Below are 13,215 nucleotides of genomic sequence, written 5' to 3'. Positions count from 1 at the left end.
CCACAACCCCAGAGTCGGTCACGACTGGACCTAATGGTCAGGGGTCCCTTTACCTTTACCTTTAACAAGTGCTACAGGTGCGCCACCACCACTACAGAACATTGTCTGATAGGCATTACAGTGGTACCTCCGTTTTCGAACGTAATCCATTCCGGAAGACTGTTCCGAGTTCTGAAATGTTCGAAAACCGAAAACTCATGAGCCGACAGCTATTGCACTCAGGATCTTGTACTCAGCAGAAGCCACGTGGCATGTTCCACTTCCGAGGCGTGTTCGAAAACTGAAGCATTTACTTCCGGGTTTACAGAGTTCGAAAACCGAAACGTTCATCAACGGAAACGTTTGAAAACCAAGGTACCACACTGTACCTAGAAATGTCCTGCACAGCACAATCTTATGCAAATGTATTCAGATACAAAGTCCCCATGCATTCCATGGGGCTTCCTTCCTACCATAGCCTGAAATCCTAAACCCACATAAATGGGACCAAGCCCCATTTAAGGACTTACTTCTAAGTAGACACGGTTAGGTTTGCACTGTTGAAATGATTAAGACTGCAGCTGGAGCCTGACACTGCATTGCCTGCTACTTCCAGAGTGTTAGCATGGCCGTCCTATAAAATAGGATTAGATTGGCCTAGAAACAGAGACAAATACATTGCGAAGGTCACCCAAGAGAATACTGCACTGATCTTTTAATGCAGGGGTCAGCAAACTTTTTCAGCAGGGGGCCGGTCCACTGTCCCTCAGACCTTGTGGGGGGTCACACTATATTTTGGGGGGGGTGAGGGGAGGAATGAAATAATTCCCATGCCCCACAAATAACCCAGAGATGCATTTTAAATAAAAGGACACATTATACTCATGTAAAAACATGCTGACTCCCGGACCGTGTGCAGGCTGGATTGAGAAGGGGATTGGGCCGGATCCAGCCCCCGGGCCTTAGTTTGCCTACCCATGTTTTAATGGCTTTCTTCTTTAAATAAAAAGGCATTTCTGAAGCTCTCCACATCAAAAGCAAACGCAGGGAGATATGCACAGTGTATGTCAATCTGTCCATCCATTTCCACCCCCCATGTCTTTTGAACAGTTGTTTACTGCAGCCAACTGCAGAGAAACACAGTGGCTTAACTTGCCAACTCCCTCTGAAGGATTAGTCTTCCAGTGTGCATGCTCCCGCAAGATTTCTTTCTCTTTCTCTCTCCTTTCAGACATTGCACCCATTTCATGAAATGAGAACTGCAGCCATGGACATTAAGAAATGCCATTTCAAGAATAGAGTTCACACAACACGTATCAGCCCATAAACAATTCCAAAGTTCACCTTGATGTTCCTTAGCACCATGTGCTATTTACTTCCCAAGGACTGAAAAAACAATCTTCAGTCTCAGATGTGCTTTCCGTCTCATGAAAGCTGTATGTCTTTCGATATAATTCTGTATTTTCTCTCTCCCTCTAGGAGACTGGTGATTATTTTGTCTGCCTTTGACTTTTTCACTAAACACAGAAAGGTGAGGTTTTTGTTGTTTTGGGGGATTTTTAAAAAACTGATGAACATAGGAAGCTATCTGAAACTGAAGTCACACCAATCAAGCTCTACAGGGTTTCAGGCAGGGAGACTTTCAAAGCCCTACCTGGAGGTACCGGGAATTGAACCAGGAACCTTCTGCATGCAAAGCAAATGCTCTGCCACTGAGCTATTGATGGGCTGCTCCCTTTGACGCCTATTTCTGGACCTCGTTATGAGCCCAGTATGACACACTGCAAACTCTGGGAAAAGGAACTGGGGGTTTTTCCCCTCCCAGTCCCTGGGCCAATGGGATTTTTCCTTCTCTGTTCTTTTATTCTAATCTATATTGGTTTCTCTTTGCTCTTTAAAAGGTAACTGCAGAACTGATAATCTTTTAAGAAGACCCATATATATTAAATTAAAGATCTCTAAAAACCTGACTCATCAATGCTTTGGGGGGAAAGGTGATGAAATCTGGAAGACATTTATATGCTGGATTCAATAGCTTCCTTAATTTCAATGGGCCTATACTGTGCTAAGGAACATCAAGGTGAACTTTGAATTATGGTGCTGGAGGAGACTCTTGAGAGTCCCATGGACTGCAATAAGATCAAACACATCCATTCTTAAGGAAATTACCCCTGAGTGCTCACTGGAAGGACAGATCGTGAAGCTGAGACTCCAATACTTTGGCCACCTCATGAGAAGAGAAGACTCCCTGGAAAAGACCCTGATGTTGGGAAAGATGGAGGGCACAAGGAGAAGGGGACGACAGAGGACGAGATGGTTGGACAGTGTTCTCGAAGCTACCAGCATGAGTTTGACCAAACTGCGGGAGGTAGTGGAAGACAGGAGTGCCTGGCATGCTCTGGTCCATGGGGTCACGAAGAGTCAGACACGACTAAACGACTAAACAACAACAAATACTGAGTAGCACTAACATTGCATATAACCCACAATATTTTACCTTATTCCAATTTGTGTGGCTAGTAACATAATAGGCAGTGCTACTTTTCTAGAAAATGAGGTGCCAGAACTCACCATGAACACCTCCCTTGTTCTCTTATAATGGCAATGGTGCCCACGTGAGAGGTGCCGGAACTGAGTTAAGGTGAGTTACGCTGAAAAAACAGGGTTAATCACTATACATCAGATCTGGGTATAGTCAGTATTTGAATTTCCTGTTTTTGTTGAGAGACACAATAAAGTTCTGATTTGGTTTCCTGACAGGTGGGTCCTCCAAGCTTTCCATCACAATACTAAAAACTTCACTTGCAGAAATCATATAAACTCTTGTGCTGCAGTCCAGCAGTGTCACTTTTGAACAAGAGCCAAGCTTAGTTCCCATTTATAGTGTGCATTCACCATTTTACATTACCTCAAATGTAATGCCCTGGCCAATAGATCTATGAAATTTATTGATTTCATAGCTCTGTAGCAGAGCTTTCCAAACTTTTCATGTTGGTGACACACGTTTTAGACATGCATCACCTTGTGACACAGTAATTCAGGTTTAGTAGCAAACTGGAGGTTAAAGTAACCCCTTTTAAGCTCCAGGAAGAGCACAGGAAGAGCTTGCATGACACACGTACACACTGCAGCTGACACACTAAACCTGTCATGACACACAGTTTGGAAATTTCTGCTAGATAGCCTATTATAGCCTAGATAGATGGGAAACGGGGAGAGGTTGCAGCACTCATCAGCAATGTCATGCCAGGGGCCCCAAGAGATCTGGCTCCACCCTTGATTGTAACCTGTCAGAAGTCAGGACATCAATAAGAAGATGAGCTGGCCCATTAATCCCCATCTAGAACAAGCTTCCCTCCTTGAAAGTTGGAAATTGGTTCCTATGGATTTCCTTTTTCAAAGACACTGGCCTAAATGAGCAGTCGATAATACGTGATTGCGTGACAATGGCCATCACCACTTGCAGGCCTAGACACAGAGGAAATGAATTGGAACATTAAAACCCACGTTCATCTTATAATGCCAATGCAAGCAAATTCTCCCCCGACCACCTTAAAAGCAGGGCTAGAAACCACTGGTGGTGTTTGTTTGTTTGTTTGTTTGTTTGTTTGTTTGTCTAATAAAGATTAGCCGCACTAATAGTTGTCACTTCGTAACTGCAATACTTTGCAAGGAAAGGAGACAGGTAAAAGAAAACTTTTGTTTGCCCAAGTATCTTTGCATAAAGTGTTCTTGAGAAATAAACTGAATAAATTACAACAATAGCAGTAATAGTCTTGACAGGTTTAGGAGGACAAATGAAATGACAGTGACTACGGATATTTTTAAATTGTCACCATTAATTCCCAATCACTATGACCCACTTGATTTTGCATTGGGAATTTCAGACCCACATCCCAGTGATACACTTCACATTAAACACCAGCACTATCCAACTTAATAAACATTTCCTGTGCAACGCAAACCCGTGCATGTTCACTCAGGAAGAAATCCCACTGTGTTTCGGCGAGGATTACTTTCAGGCAGCTGTGCACAGAACTGCAGCCTTCAACCACTGAACTCACCTTTGTGGTTTTCCAAGGGAACTGCGAGAATAGAAACAGCTTAGCACCTTTTCCCTTTCCAAATAACAAATTTGAAGGGATAACAAAGAAAGGCGATGGAGACACACACAGTGGTTTAAGAGTGTAGGAGAAGTTAGGTCTGTTATACAACCACAGAAATGGATACTGGGGAGGGACCAATTCCACCCATGTGATGGCCAGGCTTACAGTCCCTGGCAGATGGCCACCCAACATCTGCTTAAAAACCTCCAATGAAGAAGAATCTACCACCTTCCAAGGTAGTGTGTATCACTGTCAAGCAGCTCTTACCAGGGGTTATATTTGTTTCAAATGCATGGTGTGGACATGTCACTACAACATCTTGAGGGCTCAATGTAGGCAACCTTTAGAGGTTTTACACCCTCACGTATCACTCACCCCTTTTATCAGCTTTTGGGTGCATGTGAAGGCTGCCACTTTTGTAGGCAAAGGAGAGAGGGAGAGGGAGAAGTAAAGTATGTTTGGTCACCCTGCCGCTACACTGTCTCTTAACCCAGTGTTCCCCAACCTTGGGCCTCCAGCTGTTTTTGGACTACAATTCCCATCATCCTTGACCACTGGTCTTGCTAGCGAGGGATGATGGGAGTTGTAGTCCAAAAACAGCTGGAGGCCCAAGGTTGGGGAACACTGTCTTAACCCACACCCAAAACAGTCTTTACCAGCATGGCTTCCCACAAAGAATCCCAGGAACTGTAGATCGTTAAGGCTGCTGGGAACTGTAGCTCCGAGAATTGTCTTCTAATGCCTCTCAGAACCCTTAAACTGCAGTTCCCATGATTCTTTAGGGAAAGCCATAAAAGTGACATTAAACAGTGCTCCAAATGTATGCTGTGAATGTGACCAAAGTCTGGTCTTGGGATGAGAAGGTCCTTTTTTGAATCAGGTCCCATTTTCAAGGGAAGCAGCAGGTCATCCAGTGGGGTGTCCAAAGCTGCTTCCTCGTACATAAAGCATTAAACCGAGACAAGAGAAGAGAAATGGCTCAGGTATTCTTTATGAAGTCAAAATGTGAGAAAGCAATAAATTACCTCACAGCAGGTCAGGCTCAAGTTAAAATACTAGAAAGGAATAAAAGGCAAGGAGTTCAAGCATTTCCCCATCAGAGATCACCAGTCAAGTTAAAAGGAGGGTGATGTGGGAAAGTGGGAATCCCCCTCACAATCAGCCACAGTTCAGGTAAGTGGTAGCGAAATTACTGGGGGTTTTTTTTTAGAGCCAGCCAGCTTGATTATTGCTCAGGGCAACCCTGTGTTTTAACTCAGAAGTAAATCCAATTGGCCACATCCACACTGTCACAAACCTTTTCACAACCATGGCTCCCTGCACAGAATCCTGGGAAGTGTGGCTTATCAAGCATGCTGAGAGCTGTTGGAATACCCACTATTCCCCTCACAGAGCTATCGTTCCCAGAGGATTGATGCTTAAAACTCATAATCACACTGTGCACCTTGACTGTGGGGTACCATTTGCTCCTTTGCCTCAGGCAGCAACATTTATTGTACCTATGAGTCCAGTCAACTATGGCCAATCGCCATGCTGACTAGCATGATGGGAGCTGGAGGGCCACAGCTTCCATATCCCAAGCTATATAAAAAAAGGGACATTGTTCCTCTGATGGTCCAGCAAGAGATCACAGCAAAAGATCTGAGAACTACAACTGGAGAAAATAATCTGTATTGAGCCTTGATTTGCAAATGCCAGTTAAAATACAGCCTGCAGTATCTGGACTAGAGGCAAATGCAATCCATCTCCAAAAAGAACAATTCCAAAATGAGTCAGGAGCTCAGCAGTCATGTTCTCCTGGCCTCCTCCAAATCTGATGGAGATCTCCTCATTTAAGTTGCATCCACTTGGTGAGCCCTGGGATTTCATGCCAATCACTCAAAACAATTGACCCTCCAAACCCCTCTCCTTTCCTGTATGGACAAGTAAGGAATGCATTCCTGTGTTTTTGTCCTCTCCTGCATTCGTCTGCAAAGCATAGAATAAGCCACTTACCTGGCTATAATCCTAGTCTAGCCACACTACTCCAAATTTCATCCCTTTAAGCTGCATGCTGGCTATTCACATCCACAGAAAAAGACAGGTCTTTTTCTGCTGCTTTTATATTTCAATCCACTTTCTGTCCCCCCCGCCCCATCCTTAACATAAATCGTCATTCATTGGCCTGGAGATGCACCACTCCACCTGACATAACTGAAAGGGAAAATAAAAGGAATTGGTTCAACATTGCATGCTCAGGCTTTTGGCCTTTGACAAACTCAGCTCTTATCTGATCAGCTAGGCTGACCCCCTCCCCAAGCACTGAACTCCATGTGAACTATTCCCCACGCTAAGGAAATATTTCTTCACACAGGGCATAGTTAAGATATGGAATTCACTCTTTCACTAGGTAGCAGTGGTGACCTATTTAAATGGCTTTAAATGTTGATTAGACAAATTCATGGTTGATGATGCTATCAATGGCAATTAGCCATATTCTACCTCCAGAGGCAGTTTGTCTCTAAATCCCAGTTGCTGGGAACCACAAATGGCTGTTGCACTCAGGTCCTGATTTCAGGCTTCCCACAGGTGTATCTAGTTAGCCTCTGTGAAAACAGGATGTAGGACTAGATGAATCTGACCTCATTCAACAGAATCTTATTACACTTTTAATGCGTAAGAAACTTTTATGCCACAATGGTATATTTGCACTGTGATGTAATATGGAAGAAAATTTAAAAAATTAAAAAAGAAAAAAAGACTTTTATGCCACAATGAGCTCAGTTATCTCTGAAGAGTTAAAACCTATATCTGACTAACTAGGTGTGAGGAATGGGAGCAAAGCTCATTGGTAAAGCACTTTTTTGCATTCAGAAGACGAGAGGTTCAATTCCTGGGATTTCCGCGAGATTGGCTCCATTATTATCAGATAATGGAGGCATATAATCTGGACAAGAAAATTGGCTTCCAGGTGGAAAAATCAAAATTAGAAACAGAACTGCTAGATCCCAAAACTAAGATACTTTCAAGAATGTATAACTTGCTGTTAAAATGGAATACACAGGATGAAACGGTTAAATCTGCAATGATTAAATGGGCACAAGATGTTGGACATGACATAATGTTTGCTGACTGGGAACAGTTGTGGACCACAGGTATGAAATTCACGGCATGTAATGCCTTAAGAGAGAATATTATGAAAATGATTTATAGGTGGTACATGACCCCGGTCAAGCTTGCGAAAATTTATCATTTGCCTGATAATAAATGTTGGAAATGTAAAGAAAATGAAGGCACATTCTTTCACCTTTGGTGGACGTGCCCAAGGATTAAGGCTTTCTGGTAGACGATATATAATGAACTGAAAAAGGTATTTAAATATACCTTCTTGATGAAACCAGAGGCCTTTCTTCTGGGCATGGTCGGCCAATCGGTGTTAAAGAAGGATAGAACTTTCTTTATGTATGCCACAACAGCAGGAAGAATACTTATTGCAAAATATTGGAAGACACAAGATCTACCCACTTTGGAAGAATGGCAGATGAAGGTGATGGACTATATGGAATTGGCGGAAATGACCGGCAGGATCCGAGATCAGGGGGAAGAGTCAGTGGAAGAAGATTGGAAGAAATTTAAAGATTATTTACAGAGATATTGTAAAATTAATGAACTTTAGAATAATGTTGGATTAAAATTAAGAGGTTTCTAGCTGTAATGGGTTAAAAGAATATGAAAAAAATGGGTTTATAAAAGTAAAATTTCAAGATCATAATAATTTAAGAATAAAGATTTGGGTAGAATAAAGAGGGAAACAAATTGCTGAGCTAATAAATTGAACTGGAATACAAAAAAGAAAGGTATGAGGAGGTCCAAGAAACAAGTAAATGAAAAATAATGTGATGGAAAGACTTTTTTTTCTTTTTCTGTTTGTTTTTATTTTTTGTAATGTAAAAATCTTAATAAAAATCTTATAATAAAAAAACCAATTCCTGGGATTTCCAGCTTAAAGGATAAGGTGAAAGAACAGGGAAGACCTCTACCGTGAACCCTAGAGAGCCACTGACAGTCAGAGTAGGTAATACCAAGTTTCCCAGTATCTCCCACAGGGATGGATCTTTTCTACAATGAGGCCAACTATGACACAAATACGCATCATCAAAACCAAAGGCCTGCTGCCACACGAACCTGAGCAAGCCCCACCCTATCCAAAAAATGAAAGAACAATGGAATGGAGAGGACAGGGAACAAAGTAAGCAAGCGGTTTATTTCTTTAGAAGTTGCCCCTCTCAAATGTAGACTATCAGACTATCTAGCTCAGGGATTTTCAACCAGTGTGCCATGGCATCCTGCAGTGCCTTGAATGATGGTCAGGGGTGCCGCGGGCAACACTGGCCTCTGTCCTTCTTTCCTTACCTCGCTGCTCTGATGCCATCTTGTGTCTCTGCCTCCCAAAGGATTGCACGGCTGTTTGTTGAAGCCATGGCTACATGCTCCACAGGCGAGTGGTGCCTCTGGGGCTGGCCAGGGGGTGCTGGTTGCCAGGAGCTGAAGCGGCCTTAGATTAAGCAAGCACGTGGGTGAGGGAGCCTAGCCAGCCAGTCCACCAGCCCTTGCTGTTGGGAATGGACAGACAACTGGGAGGCCAGGCAGGCAAGCGCTGTGCTAGCCTTTCTTGTGCTTGCTGTGTACAAGGCCTGCCAGGGAGCTGAGTGCCTGGCACCAAAGGGGAGCTTTTTCGCCACACAGGCCCAGCGGTGCCTGCAGCTACCACTGCCACCTCTCAAGGTGAGTAAGATGGTGGCCTCGCATTCACCTTCTGTCAGTCTCCGTTTGGCCGCTAACGCTGGGCGCATTCTCTTCCCAGGCATCTGTGAGGAGGCATGAGGAGTCACCTCTCTTTGGGGTGCAGGGGTAGAGGCTCAGGGACCAGGGGTGGTCATGGTGGCTGCCCGCAGGACTCCCAAGGAGAGGAGGCTGAGGGAACACTTCACAAAGGAGGGTGTTTGAAAAAGGATGAGAAGCTGCCAGCTCTGCAGGCAAGGGTTGAAATAACTAGGATTCTGAATTTTGAAACATGTTTCCCCACAGGGGAGCTGCAGAAAGAATGTAGTTGGTCAAGGGAGCCGTGGACTCAAAAAGGTTGAAAACCTCTGATTTAGCTGACTAATCTACTGGCAACCCCTGCCCTTACAGAGCAGGACCCCACTGGCTTATTTGGGGAGTAGGAGAAATGAAAAGTGAAAACACCACAATACACTAAAATACTAAAAAGTATTAGCAGTTGTCTGCCATCTTGTTTCAAAGGTATCCTCTCTGCTAACTATGTATACTAATAACATGGGGAGCCCTAAACCACTGGGGGCCCCCAATTCTGTGCATACTGCACATACCTTTAAATCCGCCACCAATTATCTGTACATTCCCACTTTTATCACTGCAACAGTTGCACAAACTTCAGTGGACATGCTCTATATTGCAAAGTATCAAGTACAGTGGAACCTCGGGTTGTGGACATAATCTGTGACAGAGGCACGTCCGCAACCTCCAGCATTCGCATCCTGAAGTGCCGCGTCAGCGCAGGTGCGATTTGGCACTTCTGCGCATGCACAAAGCACAATTTAGCGCTTCTGTGCATGTGGCAAAACCCAGAAGTAACCCGTTCCGGTACTTCCAGGTTTCCTGCACTCCGCAACCCAAAAACACGTAACCTGAAGCGTCCGTAACATGAGGTATGACTGTACTACAACCCTAGCCTCCAGTTCAAGGGGAAGGCAGAGGGAAAGGAATCTTTTGTGCATGTTAAACTTCCTGTCCCTGGTGCTACATTTAGAAGCTGCGCTTTTTAATCTCCAGAGATGCTCAGAATTATGACTGTGACAGCTACTGAGACGGCGCGCTCAAGGAAGTTGGCAAGCACAGTTTTCTCGAAAGATTTGGCACCCAGATGTAGCATCTTCTTCAGTGTTTCTGAGTGTTCTATAAATGGGTACCAGTATGTTTAGAACACACACACAAAGCCTCCTCGTGGCTGAAAACCCTGTAAAGACCACTAGTAAAAAGATGCATAGTCTTCTTTCACCTTGAGATAAGTCCCTTTTCGGCCAATTTCCTCCACTCCTGCTCAGGAGCCAAGCAACTTTTAACATGTTCTTCCTTAAGCTGCATACACAAGATACATCTAAAGCACATGGCTTCCCCACCCCCCCAAAAAACCCATGCTGGGAGCTACAGCTACAGCTCCCAGCTTTCTTAACCAACCACGGTTCCCAATACATTCTTTGGGAGAAGACACATGCTTTAAATCTACAAAGCCGAAGCCTGGCAAAACCTGATCTGCGTGTGCTGCTGTGTGAATTATTCCCAAAAAGGGCACAATGAGAAAGTCAAAGGAACAGCAGCCCCATCTAAAATTGGCAGCGAAACACCCTTCTCTAGCGGTCAGTTTGGCATGTCCTTCTTCTGTTATTTATCAAATTAAATGTATCCAAGGCAGAGGCACTGGATCTTAAAATGAGAATCGTGGTTCCAACGCTCCTACTAAGCCAGGCCTGTAACTGAAACAGAAGATCTTGGGCAAGTTTCTTGAACCTGAGCATGAAACAAAAATATTTTTGCAATACTTACTACCTGCACTGTCAGAGGCAGTGTGCTTTTAATACCAGTTACTGGAAAATAGTGCAGGGAAGAGTGGCTGCAGCACTCTGGTCCAGCTTGCAGGCGTCTCACAGGAATCTGGTTGGCCACTGTGAGAACAGGATTTGTTTATTTTGTTTGCTTGTTTCATAAAATTTACACACCGCTTTAAAAAAAACACCCTCAAAGCATTTTTTAACCTTAATTTTTTGACATATATATATATAAAATCTGACTGATTTGGATGGAAACAGAATTAATCTATTTTATGTGATTATGAAAAATTAGAGCAATCAATTGTTTCTATTAAGTGGCCCTGCTGTGTTTGTTAGTATTCCTGTTGCGGTTAGAAGTTGCTCTTGGTTATTTCTATGAGTAAAGTGACTAATAAATATTAGTAGTGTTAATAACACTTAACTGGAGTGTGTATGGGCTGCACTCAGCTCTCACCTGTGGCTTCTAGAAGCTCTCAGCATGCAACAGCAGCCACACCCCAGGAATGGCTGTGATTGGCCAGCTAAACCAGGTGAAAGTAATTAGTAAATTTCAAATCCTTCCCCTGCATACAAAGACTGCATACAATCCCACGGATTGAGCAGATGAAAGCAATAGTGGATCCAATGGTTAAGAAGGTGGTTTCTGCACCTGCTGTAGTGTAGAGGGAAATGAGGGGCAGATGGGGCTGCTCCAGAGTGGAGCCCCCCAAAGAGTTGGATGATGCCCTGTATGCCTCCTTCCTGCAACTCCTGAATATAAGATGGTCCCAAACATATTGTTCTGCTTTCCTTTGGACAACATTGGTGAGGGCAGCCCAGGAACTCCCCACAAACTGACCCCAGGGAAGTCCCTTCTGTGCTGCCGGGGTGCAGCAGTTTGACTTTACCCCAGGAGGTGAAATATTTAGTGGTGGAAATGGAAATGGTTTTAACCACTCTATGCTATGAAAACAACAACAACCTTTGAATTAAAGTAAATAAATCTCTGAATTAAAATAAATAAATACACAAATACAAGTTCTACCCCATTAAAAGGAGGGGGCGGAGCAACAGCTTTAAGAGAATCTGATGCAGGTGTAGCCTCAACTCCATTGGCGGAATCCACACCGTTGCAAGTGCGCTTGTGAAGGACACACCTATAAAGGACACAATTCTTTATAGCGCGGTGGTTCCCACACCTTCGGAACGCCCTGCCCCTTGATACCCAGCGGCCGCTTCCGCTGTGCTATTTTCGGCGCCTGCTGTTAAAAACGTTCCCGTTTCGGCAACCCCACTCAGGTGCTTAGAAATGGCTGAAGTGACTTTAATGTGCCTTACGCGTCTTAAACTTTTTGTATGTCTTAAAAAGCAAGTTTTTAAAAAAAAAACCGCAAACACATTTTATTTTTCGTAAGATTTAGATTAAACGTGTTTGGTTTTTTTAAAAAAACTTGCTTTTCCAACCAATAGTAACGAGGGGGAGCGGGGAAGGGTTGGCTTCCCCCAACCCTTCCCGCCCTCGGCTTGACCCACTGAGAGCCCCGCAGCCTGGACACCTCATAACAGCCCGTGGACCCCGCGCCCTGAATTCAGGCATAAGGCGGCCCTGCGTGCGCTATCCCAAAGGCCACACGCAAACAAGCACACGCTCCGCCCCCTCCCCTTCGGCTGGCCCCGCCCCTCCGGCGAGAACCCGGGCCCGAGGCCTCTCCACGCCGACCCCAGGACTCTGCATAGTCTGCCACCGCCGGAGGAACCCCGGAACCTGCATAGCAGCCACACCACCCTCTATTCCACCAAGCGCTCTATGCAGGGCTACGGGGGTGGGCATCCTCTCCCGGGCTGCTTTCTCCCCTTCCCCCCCCCCCGTCGCCCACAATGGAAGCGGCGAGCACGCCGGCTTTCCTTTGGAGGGACTGGACCGAACCATGGGGTGCCGGAGGGTGGGTGCGAGTACAGAACAGCGCGTGTGGAAGCTTCGCTGCCAGGTCGCGCCTGACTTGGGGCAATGCCATGAGCGGCCCTTCTTTCCCCGCACCCCGGGTCTGCCCCTCGACACCTCTTCCTCTTACTCCTCCCAGCTCCCTCCTCCTCTTCCTCCCACAGCACCCCTCCCCAGTGAAGCCCCAAAAGTGTTACCAACCTCGGCATCCGCTGTGGCCGTGGCCGGAGCAACCCTAGAGCGAAACTCCGCCCACTTAGTTTTTCCCCCCTTCTCCCTTTTGAACGCTCTCAGGCGCGCGCGCCCCGCCCCCTTCCATTCATTCGCTAGGGAGGCTCCCGCTGCGCCTGCGCCGCCTTGCATGGCATGGCAGCGCCCACTGCTCCTCTCTGGCTGTCATGGCGGCGCCCATGAAAACTCCGTTTGTCCGTACAGTACCGCGCCGGGCCAGGAATGCCCACAGATCCGGGAGAAAGGGAAATTCTTGAAGGAGAGGGGAGGAGGGATGTAATACTACAGAATTAGCTTACGTGCTTTCTTGCACAGCGTGGGGTGCATTTTTGTAAATAAATTTTTAAAAATGCATTTTTATATTTTTTAA

At 45.3% G+C, this 13,215-nt stretch overlaps 1 protein-coding gene across 12 annotated transcripts in view; it reads right to left on the bottom strand.

Annotated features, from left to right (window-relative positions):
• The window catches only part of EHMT1 (euchromatic histone lysine methyltransferase 1), a 138,101-nt gene extending 125,190 nt beyond the window's left edge, over window positions 1–12,911 (bottom strand). For 4 of the 12 annotated variants that reach the window (XM_083597174.1, XM_083597167.1, XM_083597153.1 and 1 more), the window contains exons 1-2: window positions 12,816–12,885; window positions 10,689–10,807 (exon numbers count right to left, since the gene is read on the bottom strand). The gene's annotated coding sequence lies outside the window, so the exon portion shown is untranslated. Of the gene's footprint in view, window positions 1–10,688; window positions 10,808–12,815 lie in introns of all 12 variants that reach the window. The other 8 variants (XM_083597176.1, XM_083597168.1, XM_083597156.1 and 5 more) reach the window with 4 other exon arrangements.
• Window positions 12,912–13,215: the final 304 nt, after the last annotated feature.

The sequence above is a fragment of the Podarcis filfolensis genome (genome assembly GCF_964270895.1).
Source record: "Podarcis filfolensis genome assembly, chromosome: Z".
Lineage (NCBI taxonomy): Eukaryota > Metazoa > Chordata > Lepidosauria > Squamata > Lacertidae > Podarcis > Podarcis filfolensis.
Note: the sequence above shows the minus strand (reverse complement) of the source record. Positions and strands in the feature narration are given on the sequence as shown.